The sequence below is a fragment of the Pezoporus occidentalis genome, unplaced genomic scaffold, assembly GCF_034315485.1.
Source record: "Pezoporus occidentalis ecotype Australia unplaced genomic scaffold, CSIRO_AGI_Poc_V1 ctg7, whole genome shotgun sequence".
Taxonomy (NCBI): domain Eukaryota; kingdom Metazoa; phylum Chordata; class Aves; order Psittaciformes; family Psittacidae; genus Pezoporus; species Pezoporus occidentalis.
This window is the reverse complement of record NW_026916052.1, coordinates 4,612,814-4,625,111: the sequence shown is the minus strand read 5'-3', so window position 1 is coordinate 4,625,111 and position 12,298 is coordinate 4,612,814. Positions and strand designations below refer to the sequence as shown.

The following is a 12,298-nucleotide window of genomic DNA, read 5'->3' as shown; positions in this document are numbered from 1 at the left end:
GTAAAGAATTTCTTCCTTATACCCAGTCTAAACTTCCCCTGTTTAAGTGTTAACCCGTTACCCCTTGCCCTATCACTACAGTCCCTAGTGAAGAGTCCCTCTCCAGCATCCCTGTAGGCCCCCTTCAGATACTGGAAGGCTCTTCACATACAGTATGTTCACACACAGTAAATGTTTGTCTGAGGTGTTTTGCTGTTGATTTGTTGGGTTTATTTTTAAATAGGCAGATGGCAACTCCAGCTGTAAAAAGGCACTGCAAAGACAGGAGTGCAAGAATAAGCCAATAAAAGGATGAAGGAAACTGCAAGAGTAGGCAACTCCTGCACCTTCCAACATATTTTTATAGCTACATTCCCACCCTAGTCCTTCCAAGAACAATAGGCAAGGTTGCCTAAAGGTTATTCTTTCTTTGAAAACCAAAGTTCTTTGATTGTCTGCTCCACAGACTGCTGCCTTTTTCACATTTTCCCAAATGGTGTATTAAATTATGTCATTTTGTCATGGCAGTTTTGGACTGTGCTATACTATCCATATATCCATAGGAACCAACATGCTCAGAGGCAGTCAAGTGTGATATGTCACTCAGAAAATTCAATAAGAAATGTTTCTTCTTGCTTGTAGCTCTTCAACAAAAGAAGAGTAAAAAAAGAAAACAACACATGGCAGAAAACAATGGGTCTTGTTATTGATGAAAAGACGAGAAATGCATATTTGCCAAGCAAATTCCTATATTCAATAATTCATGACAATTATTACTGAGGAAAGATCTGGTTTTAGTAAGACAAGGAAAAATGTAGAGGCTTTCAGATAGTTCCTGTTCATTTCAGAACTCAGATGTTCCCAAAACATTTTAAAAGTTAGTTCATCTGAGTTTTAATACTTCCAGTCATGCATGCAACTTTAAGCTTAGTGGAAAATCATTTTATCTACCAAAGGAACCTGTCAATAGGAATTAATGTCACTGTTTTCATTGAAATTTTCTACCACTTGATCCAAGAATTGATTCATTTTCCTTAGGGTGGAAGGCATAAAGTAGCCCATGACTGACTTCCTCATGATCACCTAAGAAAACTCCATCATTGCATGCCAATACAAAGACCACAGCAGAGCACATGAGAACTGAATGCAAAGTATTCTTGGATGAAAAGCCTGAGCTGTAAAAGGCATTGCCAGAGGGGATGAAGGCAAGTGAAATGAGCCCATCTCTAAGGCATGTTATAAGGTGCTTTTAGGCAGTTTTTTGATCACAATTTGCACCCATTCCCCAGAAATGCCTCTCCACCTAAGGCCAGCAGAAGAGTGGAAGGCTCCAAGCACACATCATCATGAAGCCATAATTCACCAGCCAAATGCTTAGAAGCACAATTTTAACATATGGCTCAGGAAACCCCTTGGAGAAGTAGAGAAGAAAGAAAGAAAGAACACTGAGATTGAGATCGAAATGTAAACCCCCTCTGTCAATTTCCCTTCTTTTAGCTGATTTCAAGTTTCAATCTCATTTATGTTCAGATTACTGTTTTATTGTCAAAATAAACTTCTCATCTCTATTTTTCTACTAACTTCTCTGAAAAGAAACCTCGGGAGGTTTAAGGTCAACCTTTATGCCTTCTGGGAGCTGGGATACATTGGTGAAGAAGGTTTCCTGAAATTTCCTGTTGTCTGTAGCCCCTCAGTTGCATGAAATGACATCAAGCAGTGCATAGTCATTGCTAGAGATAGACTCTGGGGCAGAGTGAGACACATAGTGCACTATATCTCTTCAGCCTCATGACATAAAAAATATGGGAGTAGAACCAATGGGAGGGAGGCTGCTGTCTTGCATCTGCTTGTATTCCTATGACAAGTTCTCAAATATCTTTCATCCTCCCTTACCTGACCTTACTGGCAGTCATGGATATGGATGATAAGAAGCTTGCAATGCCACATAGGCTTAACACTGTCTTGCCTCCATGTGAGAGGATCAATGTTTTATTACCTATTAAAAATAGAGAAATCAACAGAGGTGAATGCACAGGGGACCACACAGAAGGTAACAGAGAAAGGAGACAAAGCAGAGAAGACAGCCTGAGGTCAACAAAAAACCCCAACCCTTGAACAAAGTAATGGGTGGTGGTGAGAAGAGCTACAGGATGTGCAGACCAACAGTCTTTTTCCTTCTGAGAGCCAGCAAGCATTACTTAAGAGGAAGTCCATTTGCTTTCCTGAAATAGCAAAAATTTTTGCAAAGAGCCAGTCACAACTAAAACACAGAGTACTGCATTATTCACAAGCATTTTAGCAAGCCTGGACTTGCCCAGTGATTATGATTTGTATGACAAACACAGCAGTGTAACATCTGCATTCTTTTCCTAGTGTGCAATACACTACACCATTAATAAGCAGCACGTAAATAGCACTACAAGGTCACACATTGCTTCTCATAGTGAAACTTACTTCCTATCTCCCACCCACCAAGGATCATAAACAGTTCAGATTATACATTCCAACATAGGTTATATCAAAATCTATAATATGATGGGGAAAGAAACTGGTTTGCCTTTCTCATAAACCGCTCAATACAAGCTGCATTTGGCTGGTGGCCACAGATCCATACCTTCACTCCCCTGCCTGGACTCCTTGAACCCTTTCAGGAGATCCTGGGGGAACTGAGCTTCAGCTTTCACAGAGCAGAGCTTCCCTTGTGCACTCCTTAACCATGGCCTGTCACAACATACCCACAGACATGCAGCAGTGGGAAAAGGCCGAAGACCCCAGCTGTAGCCCTTGTTGGCGACATTCGCATAGAGGTTGCAAGCCCTAACCACGCTCAGTGCAAGGAGTAAAAACACAACTGGAATGAGCATAAATTGCTTCAACAGAGACTGGTGCAAAGAAGAGACAGAATCTCACTCTCTGCCTTGAGGTAAGTACAGATATTCATCTACACCTCACTCCATTTTAGAAGATGAACCAGGACCAACTCACCTATTTCTAAGATAAACCTTATTTGTACCCATTAAGACTTACATTCTTTTAATCAGGTAACGTAACTGGAAACACCCATATTTGTCCCAAGCATAACATGAAATTCCATTAATTTCTGCATGCTGGAGCTCAGTTATCCTTCAGGTTTGCCACATAAATTTCTGAGCTGTGTACAGATTACCATGAAAATTTAAAACAAACTGTTCTGCTTCTCAAAGGGAAAGTGTGTTTCTACCCATCTCTCTGAAAACAACATGAGGCAGAAATCATATTCTAACCTCAGGAGAGACTTTTACTAAGCTCAATTTACTGAAACTAGTTTTGCCTTCTGCTGCTGCCCAGCATTAATAGTTCAGGGGCAACACTCACCCCTCTACACCCCCCAAAGTTGCATTGGTAACTTCATTGTTTAGCTATCTATAGGCTTAGAGGTTATTTTTATTACATCCTGTCAACTGTGAGAGGACAAAACTGCCAGGAAGAGGATGCATTAGGCTTTTACATTAACTGGTGGCAAAACTAATGCTCAAGATAGCCTAAGAGCTGGACATTCACTTGCTGACACAAGTGTGCTGTGTATTACTGATTTGTTTTTCCACATTAATGCTTAGTTCACATGACGCTAAAGATCCCATGATCTTAGAGACCTAGAGCTCAAAGGAGGAGAATCACAGTTTGCTAAAAGTACTAGGAAGGTTTAGAAAAACCCAGCTTATGCTGCTCATGACAGTGAGCTCACATGCTAGCAGCCCTGAAGCACTTGACTGGGCAGCCCAGTGAACAACTGCTCCATAACATGCAATCCCAACAGAAAATTTATCAACTACATATACCTCGTGCTTACAGAAAACAATTCTTCTGACTTGTAGCTGGAAATTTTACTCAGTACCACAGTCCAATTTACAATCAGATGCGTATTGACTTGCATCCAGCTGGAAATGCACACCGATTATAAGCACAGGGCTGGGAGCATGCATCTGTAGGTTGCTATTGCTGTTTTATACAGTTTGCAGTACTACAGAGACACAAGAGCAAGGAAAAAAAGTTCCTTTCAGAGAAAAACTTGATCTAAGAGGCCATCACACCACTCCAAGCCTCAGCCAAGGCCTCAGAGTGAATTTATAATAGCCAAGCCTTAAGCTTTAGCTTTCATTGTACCTTAAAAGATTTACTTTAATATTTCATGTGAAACGGAACCTTGCCTCAATAAGTAACTTTGGCTTAGGTCCTGAAAATGTATGTTATAATTTTAAATTCAAGTCCTAAATTTTATGTTGAAGGCCTTGCTTACACATATCATCAAATGAAATTATATTAAAACATCTTTTTGAAGTCGATAGAACTGGTTTTGAAAGAAACAGCACTAACTTTCAGAGCTATGGTCATTATTTTAGCAAATGAAATAAATATTGAAGAGTTAAATAAGGGAGCTTTTGGATTTTTATACATCTTTAATGCTTTGTAGTGACAGCGCCACATGAACGCTTCTCACTCTATTCCCAGATACTCTACAGCAATTAACAGCTTCTTTTTCTTTTTTTTTTTTTTTTTAAACTGGAATGGGCCATATATTCTCAATAGACAGTGACCTTGACAAATGAACATTTAATTCTCTGGGCCTATTTTTTGCAAAGAAATTAACACAGTGAACTCTGACTGTAAAGACAAAAAACAACCAAACAAAACTAAGTCTGTTGGCTTAGATTCATTGGCCAAGCTTAGGGGAATGCAAAATACATGAACGAGGTAAAAAGTAAAGCGCAAGTGAGATAAATTATTAGCATTTTTGTATTACAAAATAACAAAACAATGATACAGAAAAAACATGTGGATAATAACCTAGTATCATCATGCTGGTGATATTTTCTGGATCACGTTTAGCTTCAAACACATGCGGTGGATGCTGTAAAGGGCAGTTTCTTCTTTCAGTAAAGCACTTAAAATCTTAAATGGCAGATTGCCAGCGATGCTCTACTGAATGCGCTACAGAACAGCAAAATTAACTTAGAAATTATGTTATTGAAAATGGGAAATAAAGTTTGTTGGGCTTACATCACTAATGTTTCAGGTTTGATCTACAACATCAAGCTTTTGCTGGCCTCACTTTGTTATTTGCGAATGAGAAAAAGAAATGCTGCCTGGTACGCAGATGTAATTTCGACCAGCCACAGGCCTCCTGCTGGTTTTGTTTCCATCGTTCAGGAAGATGTTTGATTGCATTCCCATGTAATACTGTGGGTGCAAGCTGCATGCTCTGTGCTGGACTTTGTTATGCTAGAAAAGTCATGAGCCTGTGGATTATCTATCACTCACAGGATTTCCAGCCAAAAACTGGAAACACCAGAGGATATTAGCTTTCCTCAGCTCAAACGCTGCATCTACTTGCAGGAGGAGTTACCAGTTGTGATTCACCACAGTGCACTTTGGGAAGGGGGGGGGGGGGGGGGGGGGGGGGGATGGAGATTTGCAGAGTACAAAACCAGCTGGCAGCAACAGCTGCTGAAACAGTCAAAACAAACAGGTTTGGGTTTTTTTTTTCCAGACATCCAGCACTCTCTATACTTCTGACAAGTTTCTCAGCCTTATGGTGATTGTTTGTTCACCCTAACCCTCTCCATACCCTTGTTTCTCTGCCTTTTTCTGCACTGTGCTTCCTTTCCTCCTCTCTGATACATTCCTCTCCCCTCCCTTCTCTCATTTTTCCTGTTTTTTCTCAAACGACAAAAATTTCCTCCAATGAACGTATGTTTTACTTCAGAATAAAAGCTAGGATGCAAAATGTTTCTAAATGTTAAATGGGACATAGCATGGCTATTTTCTGTTACCCCCCCCCCCCCCCCCCCCATGTGTTATTAAACAAGAAATATGAGTAATTGCAGACTTAAACATAGAAAAGAAAGCAAGACAGTATAAATTTGCTTGGGAATAAAACAGCCCCATGTAATCATCACAGTTCCAAAAAGAGGTCATCAGCAACCGAGAGTTTAGCCTGTACAGATTTGTTGGAAGGATGCTAAGGAAGAGAAAGACTGACACATGCACTTATTAAGAAGCCACTTGAGCACAGAAAGAAGCAGCAGCAGATTTTGAATCCAGCCCTAATTTACACAGATCCCTGGGCGTCCTTCCACAAATGACCGGAGGCTCTAACCATCAGGGTTTGGCAGATCTAGCAATGATAATCAAAGATGGTTTTGCTTCCCATTTTTTGCTCTATCTCCCTTGGAGATTTCTGCCCCTGTGCTGGAGGCAGCAGAACGAATAATGCATCTGCCCATCACTGCCCTCATTTGTAGCCTGGCATGTTATTGCCAGCCCTGCTCCGTCCATGATCTAAAGCTGCACACCAAGCAGTTGTCTACAGGCTGTCAAAGCACAGCCACCCATTCCCTCCTGCTGCTGCTGCTGCAAAATAGATAACCCAGTGCAGGAGCGCTTCATCTTCCCAGTTTACAAAGGCACTTATAGCAATGTACGCCTGCCGAGACTTGCGTGAGTGGGAGTTGGGAATGCAGAGGGGTCCTGGTGCATCCAGGTAAGTACCATAATCACATCCTACCTGCCTTGGTCAGGGAGGGTAAGAGCTGGGTAAGGGCTGAAGTAAGAGGGAGATCTAAGGCCCCTCTTTCTCCTCTAACCCAGTCCGTTAGACTGCTCTGAGCAACTTTTGTTAATACACAAGAGAGTAAAACTAAAAGCAGTAAGAGACCAAGGCAGGCAGATGTTCAAAACAGCACCTTGCTAAAATTCTCATGGTTTGCCATTCCATTAAAAAATGTTTATGTTCTGTTTATTACAAAGACTAAACTCCCCTGCTCTCTGCTCTGCCAAAGCAGACTGCCCAGGAGAAGGCTGCTGCAGTACCCAGGACTGTTCTGCTGACAGGTTGATCAAGGAGACAGATACAAAGAAACAAGGTTTCAAGTCTGGTCAGGGTAACCCAGTTCATTAAAGTTATGCCACAGGTACATCTCTCCCCACATCCTTCTCATCCCCCATCTTTCTTGTTCATTCTCAAGCCTTTTTCTCTCTCCCTCCAGATTTTCTCTAGGCCCTACACCATCTGTCCAAGCACTCCTTTTCATGAACACTGTTGCATTCTATTCCTTCTCTTTCTGTGATCTATATTTAGTTGTTTTCCTGTTTATATACCCCTCCAGAGAGGGCTATTGTTGAATGCAACTAGTCAGGAAGAGAAACAATGTGGTTAGAACACAAATCCTTTCAGAAGAGTAATTGGGATGAGAAAATGTACAGGATTGGGTAGGATAGAAAACTTTTTCCTGAGATTAATCAGATGCAGAGATCTGAATATAAATCCATAAAACTCCTTAAAGCAGCCTTGATCAAAGCCAGAGAACACCTAAGTAGGGGAAGAAGCAAAGGCAAAAAAACACATGCAGCCTTTTACATTTGTTTGACACTGCTTTGACAACCCTACCCCCTCCATTAATAAGATAAACCAACTCGGATTTTTAAGAATTATAATATCTATGTATTTTTACTCAAACTACCAAGAGCCCCTGAGCGTGACTCCAGAGTGCATGCATGATGAAAGCTCTGGGAAAAGTGTACTTAAAGATTTCTGGGGAGTTCAGCATTGGTTGGTCCAGAGATACCTGAAGTGTCTTTACCATAGGAGTAGTCAGTATAAAGCTAGTTCTCAATAAGTTCGCTGCAGCACAACATGAATCAGGACAGATGACAGTGCATGTGCCTGCTATGCCGAGACAGCAAAGAACAGCAATCCAGTGTCCACACCATGATGGGGAGTGTCTGTCTGGTCTGGGGAACACTTGCTCAGCAAGTTAACAGAGTATTTCCCATCTTCATGTTTCTCACAGTAATAAATAGCTTGTGAACAGGGGTGAAATGCAACACACGCATTAATAATAAGGAAGTTTGACGGGCTAAGTGAAATGAAGCCCTTCAGTGCAGAACACTGAAATCTATTATTTGGATCAAAAGAAAAACTGACAGTCTTTAACATTACGGTAGTAAATGCATTGGCAGCTAAGGGGAAGCATTGGGAGAAAGTATTCATCTTCTTACGAAAACAAAAGCTGGAGGACTTTTTAAAACATCACAGATATTTGAAAAACTCCAAAGAGGTATGCAACTAGTGATTTCACATCTCATTTCACTGGTGAAATCCTGTGTATATCACTAGTAGATGCACAGCATGGATTAGAAAAATACCTGTATGGCAGTAAGAACATCTCTTAGGACATAAGGCTTAAATGTAAATGTGTATCTGATCTGCTGTCGATGACCAGCAGACATTCTCAGGCCAAAGGGGCTTCACAGCCTTTGCTACAACACCAGAAGGGGGGAGAAAGGGAAAGGCTACAGGGTGGAAATACAGGCAACAGAAAGATCACAAGAGTTTCAAGGGAAGGACACTTGCAACATCACATACTCTATTAAGTTTGTTTGTTTCAGTTGCTGGCAAGAATGGGCGTTTGTAGGACATTTATAAACAAGGGGAGGCAAGTGGGTTAGCCTACAGGATAGCCACTACAGCAGTGCAACAGAAGATGAATCTGAAGCAACTGAGAAAAAAAATATTTCATGAGCAGCCCTTTTCAGGGGCAGGAAGAGTCTCCTAAGGACCAAAAGGGAAAAGCCTACATCTGTGGGGACAGGACATGATCTAGAAAACTGGCTCAATCAGGAGAACAAAACAGAAGGAACAAGGTCAGAAATTAAGTCATGCCCTGAAAATAATTTTAAGGGGACTGAAGATCCTGAAAGGGAGAAACAATATTTAAAGTAAGTTACACGATACTGAATCTGGGGATAGATTTCCATGAATAAAAAAAAAAAAAAAAAAAAATTTAACTTTGTAGTAATTTTCAGCCCACAAAGAATGTCAGCAGCAAAAACCTGAAAACCTGAGCTGCTAATCTGGGGTCCAGCAGAACTAAACCAACAGAATCACAGAATCACAGAATCCTAAGGGTTGGAAGGGGCCTCAAAAGATCATCTAGTCCAACCCTCCTGCAAGAGCAGGGTAACCTAGAGTACATCACACAGGAACTTGTCCAAGCGGGCCTTGAATATCTCCAATGTAGGAGACTCCACACCCCCCCTGGGCAACCTGTTCCAGTGATCTGTCACTCTCACAGTAAAGAAATTTTTCCTGATGTTCACATGGAACCTCCTATGCTCCAGTTTACACCCACTGCCCCTTGTCCTATCACTGGACATCACTGAAAAAAACCTAGCTCCATCATCCTGGCACTCACCCTTTACACATTTGTAAACATTGATGAGGTCACCCCCCAGTCTCCTCTTCTTCAAGCTAAAGAGTCCCAGCTCCCTCAGCCTCTCCTCATAAGAGAGATGTTCCACTCCCTTAATCATCTTTGTAGCTCTGCGCTGGACTCTTTCAAGCAATTCCCTGTCCTTCTTGAACTGTGGGGCCCAGAACTGGACACAATATTCCAGATGCGGCCTCACCAAGGCAGAGTAGAGGGGAAGGAGAACCTCTCTTGACCTACTACCCACACCCTTTCTAATGCACCCTAGGATGCCATTGGCCTTCTTGGCCACAAGGGCACATTGCTGGCTCATGGTCATCCTCCTATCCACCAGGACCCCCAGGTCCCTTTCCCCTTCACTACTGTCCAGCAGGTCAGCCCCCAACCTGTGCTGGTACATGGGGTTGTTCTTCCCCAGATGCAAGACTCTACACTTGCCCTTGTTGAATTTTATCAAGTTCCTCTCCGCCCAACTCTCCAGCCTGTCCAGGTCTCGCTGGATAGCAACACAGCCCTCTGGTGTGTCAGCCACTCCTCCCAGTTTAGTATCATCAATGAACTTGCTGAGGGTACATTCAGTTCCCTCATCCAGGTCGTTGATGAAAATATTAAACAGCACTGCTCCCAGCACCGACCCCTGAGGGACACCACTAGTCACAGACCTCCAGCTAGATTCTGCCCCACTGACCACAACTCTCTGCCTTCTTCCATCCAACCAACTCTTGATCCACCTCACTACCTGATCATCAAGCCCACATTTCCTTAGCTTATCTATGAGGATGCTGTGGGAGACAGTATCAAATGCCTTACTGAAATCAAGAAAAAACACATCTACCACTCTACCATCATCCATCCACCTAGTTACTTGCTCATAGAAGGCTATAAAGTTGGTCAAACATGACTTCCCCTTGGTAAAGCCATGTTGGCTGCTCTTAATGACCCCCTCATCCTTGATATGTCTAGAGATGGTGTCAAGAATAAGTTGCTTCATCACATTTCCAGGGATGGAGGTAAGACTGACCGGTCTGTAATTACCCGGGTCACCCTTCTTGCCCTTCTTATAGACCGGCGTGACATTTGCCATCCTCCAATCCTCAGGCACCTCACCTGTTTCCCATGACTTACCAAAGATGATGGAGAGTGGCTCAGCAATGACCCCCGCCAGCTCCCTCAGCACCCGCGGGTGTATTCCATCCGGACCCATCGATTTATAGATGTCCAGATTGCTTAACTGATCTCTAACCCAATCCCCATCCACCAAAGCAAACTCCTCCTTTATCCTGACTCCTTCTGGGGCTATAGGAATCTGGGTCTCCTGGGGAGAGTCTGCAGGAGTAAAGACAGAGGCAAAGAAGGTATTCAACACCCCTGCCACCTTTATATCCTCTGTCTTCAGGGCACCCACCTCATTCGGCAGTGGGCCTATACTGCTTCTTGTGTTAGTTTTATCCACTATGTATTTGAAGAAGCCCTTTCTATTGTCCTTGACCCGACTTGCCAGATTAAGTTCCAAGGAGGCCTTAGCTGTCCTAATTGCTTCCCCACATCCTCTAACAGCTGTCCTATATTCCTTCCAAGTGGCCAGCCCCTCCTTCCATAATCCATAGATTCTCTTTTTCCGTATGAGTTTGCCCAGCAGTTCCTTGTTTAACCATGCTGGTCTCCTGGCTCCTCTAGTTGACTTCCTACTCATTGGGACACTCTGATCCTGAGCTTTGAAGAAGTGGTCCTTGAATGCTGACCAACTATCTTGAGCCCCTTTACCACCTAGTACCCTTTGCCATGATACTTCCCTTAGCAATTGATCGAAGAGGCCAAAGTTTGCCCTTCGGAAATCCAGAAATGTGGCCTTGCTAGGTATTCTATTCCTCCCACACAAGATCCTAAACTCCACCATCTCATGGTCACTGCAGCCCAGGCTGCCATTGACCGTCACTACTTCAACCAGACCCTCCTTGTTGGTGAGTACCAGATCCAGCAGTGCTCCTCGCCTAGTTGGTTCATCCACCATTTGCATTAAGAAGTTATCATCAATGCACTGGAGGAACCTCCTAGACTGTGAATGATTGGCTGTGTAAGTCTTCCAGCAAATATTGGGGTAGTTAAAATCTCCCATAAGGACCAAGGCATGTAGTCGTGAGGCTGCTTTCAATTGCCTGTAGAAAGCTTCATCAACTCCTTTGTCCTGATCAGGAGGTCTGTAATAGACCCCCACAGCTGTGCCACCCATACCAGCCTGTCCCTTAATTCACACCCACAGACTTTCCACTTGGTCCTCATCTGCCCCTGGACAGAACTCAATACATTCTAGTCGCTCTTCCACATAAAGAGCAACTCCACCACCTCGCTTTGCTGATCTGTCTTTCCTAAAAAGGACATAGCCATCCATGACCACATTCCAGTCATGTGAGCTGTCCCACCATGTCTCTGTAATTGCCACCAGGTCATAACCATTAGACTGCACACAGACTTCTAACTCCTCCTGTTTATTCCCCATGCCGCATGCACTGGTGTACAGGCATTTCAGGGAGCGAGCAGAGCACGCTAGTGGCACCCTTGGGAGGCGGGAGGCCTTCTGGTCTTCACTCATACTAGAACATTGCCCCACTAGTTCAAACCCAGCTACAACCCCCTCGCACTTTGAATCTAACCTAGAGCTCTGTGAGCTCTACTAACTCTTGCCCAGGTACCCTTTTTCCCCTGCAGGACAGGGTTTAAACAACTACCCTTTCCCTCAAATGAAACAATAGATTGAGAGTTCTCCCTAGTCTGCCATTCTTCAAGCCCTAGCATGTTTCTCTTGGGCTTGTCCCCAACAGGCCCAGTTATCTCCCCTTCCTCCCTAGTTTAAAGCCCTGTCAATGAGCCCTGATAACTCCTGCCCCAGAAACCTTCTCCACCTCTGGGACTGATGTATCCCACCTGCCACCAGCAAACCAGGTGTCTCATATAGCAGCCTATGATTGAAAAACCCAAACCCCTGCCTTTGGCACCAGTCCCGTAGCCATACATTAATCTGCAGTCTCTTCCTATTTATCTCTTCACCTTTGCTTGTAACAGGTATGGAGGCA

General features: G+C 43.3%; 1 protein-coding gene across 7 annotated transcripts in view; it reads right to left on the bottom strand.

Annotated features, from left to right (window-relative positions):
• The window catches only part of RPS6KA2 (ribosomal protein S6 kinase A2), a 296,460-nt gene that overhangs the window by 136,101 nt on the left and 148,061 nt on the right, over window positions 1-12,298 (bottom strand). The window lies entirely within an intron of this gene.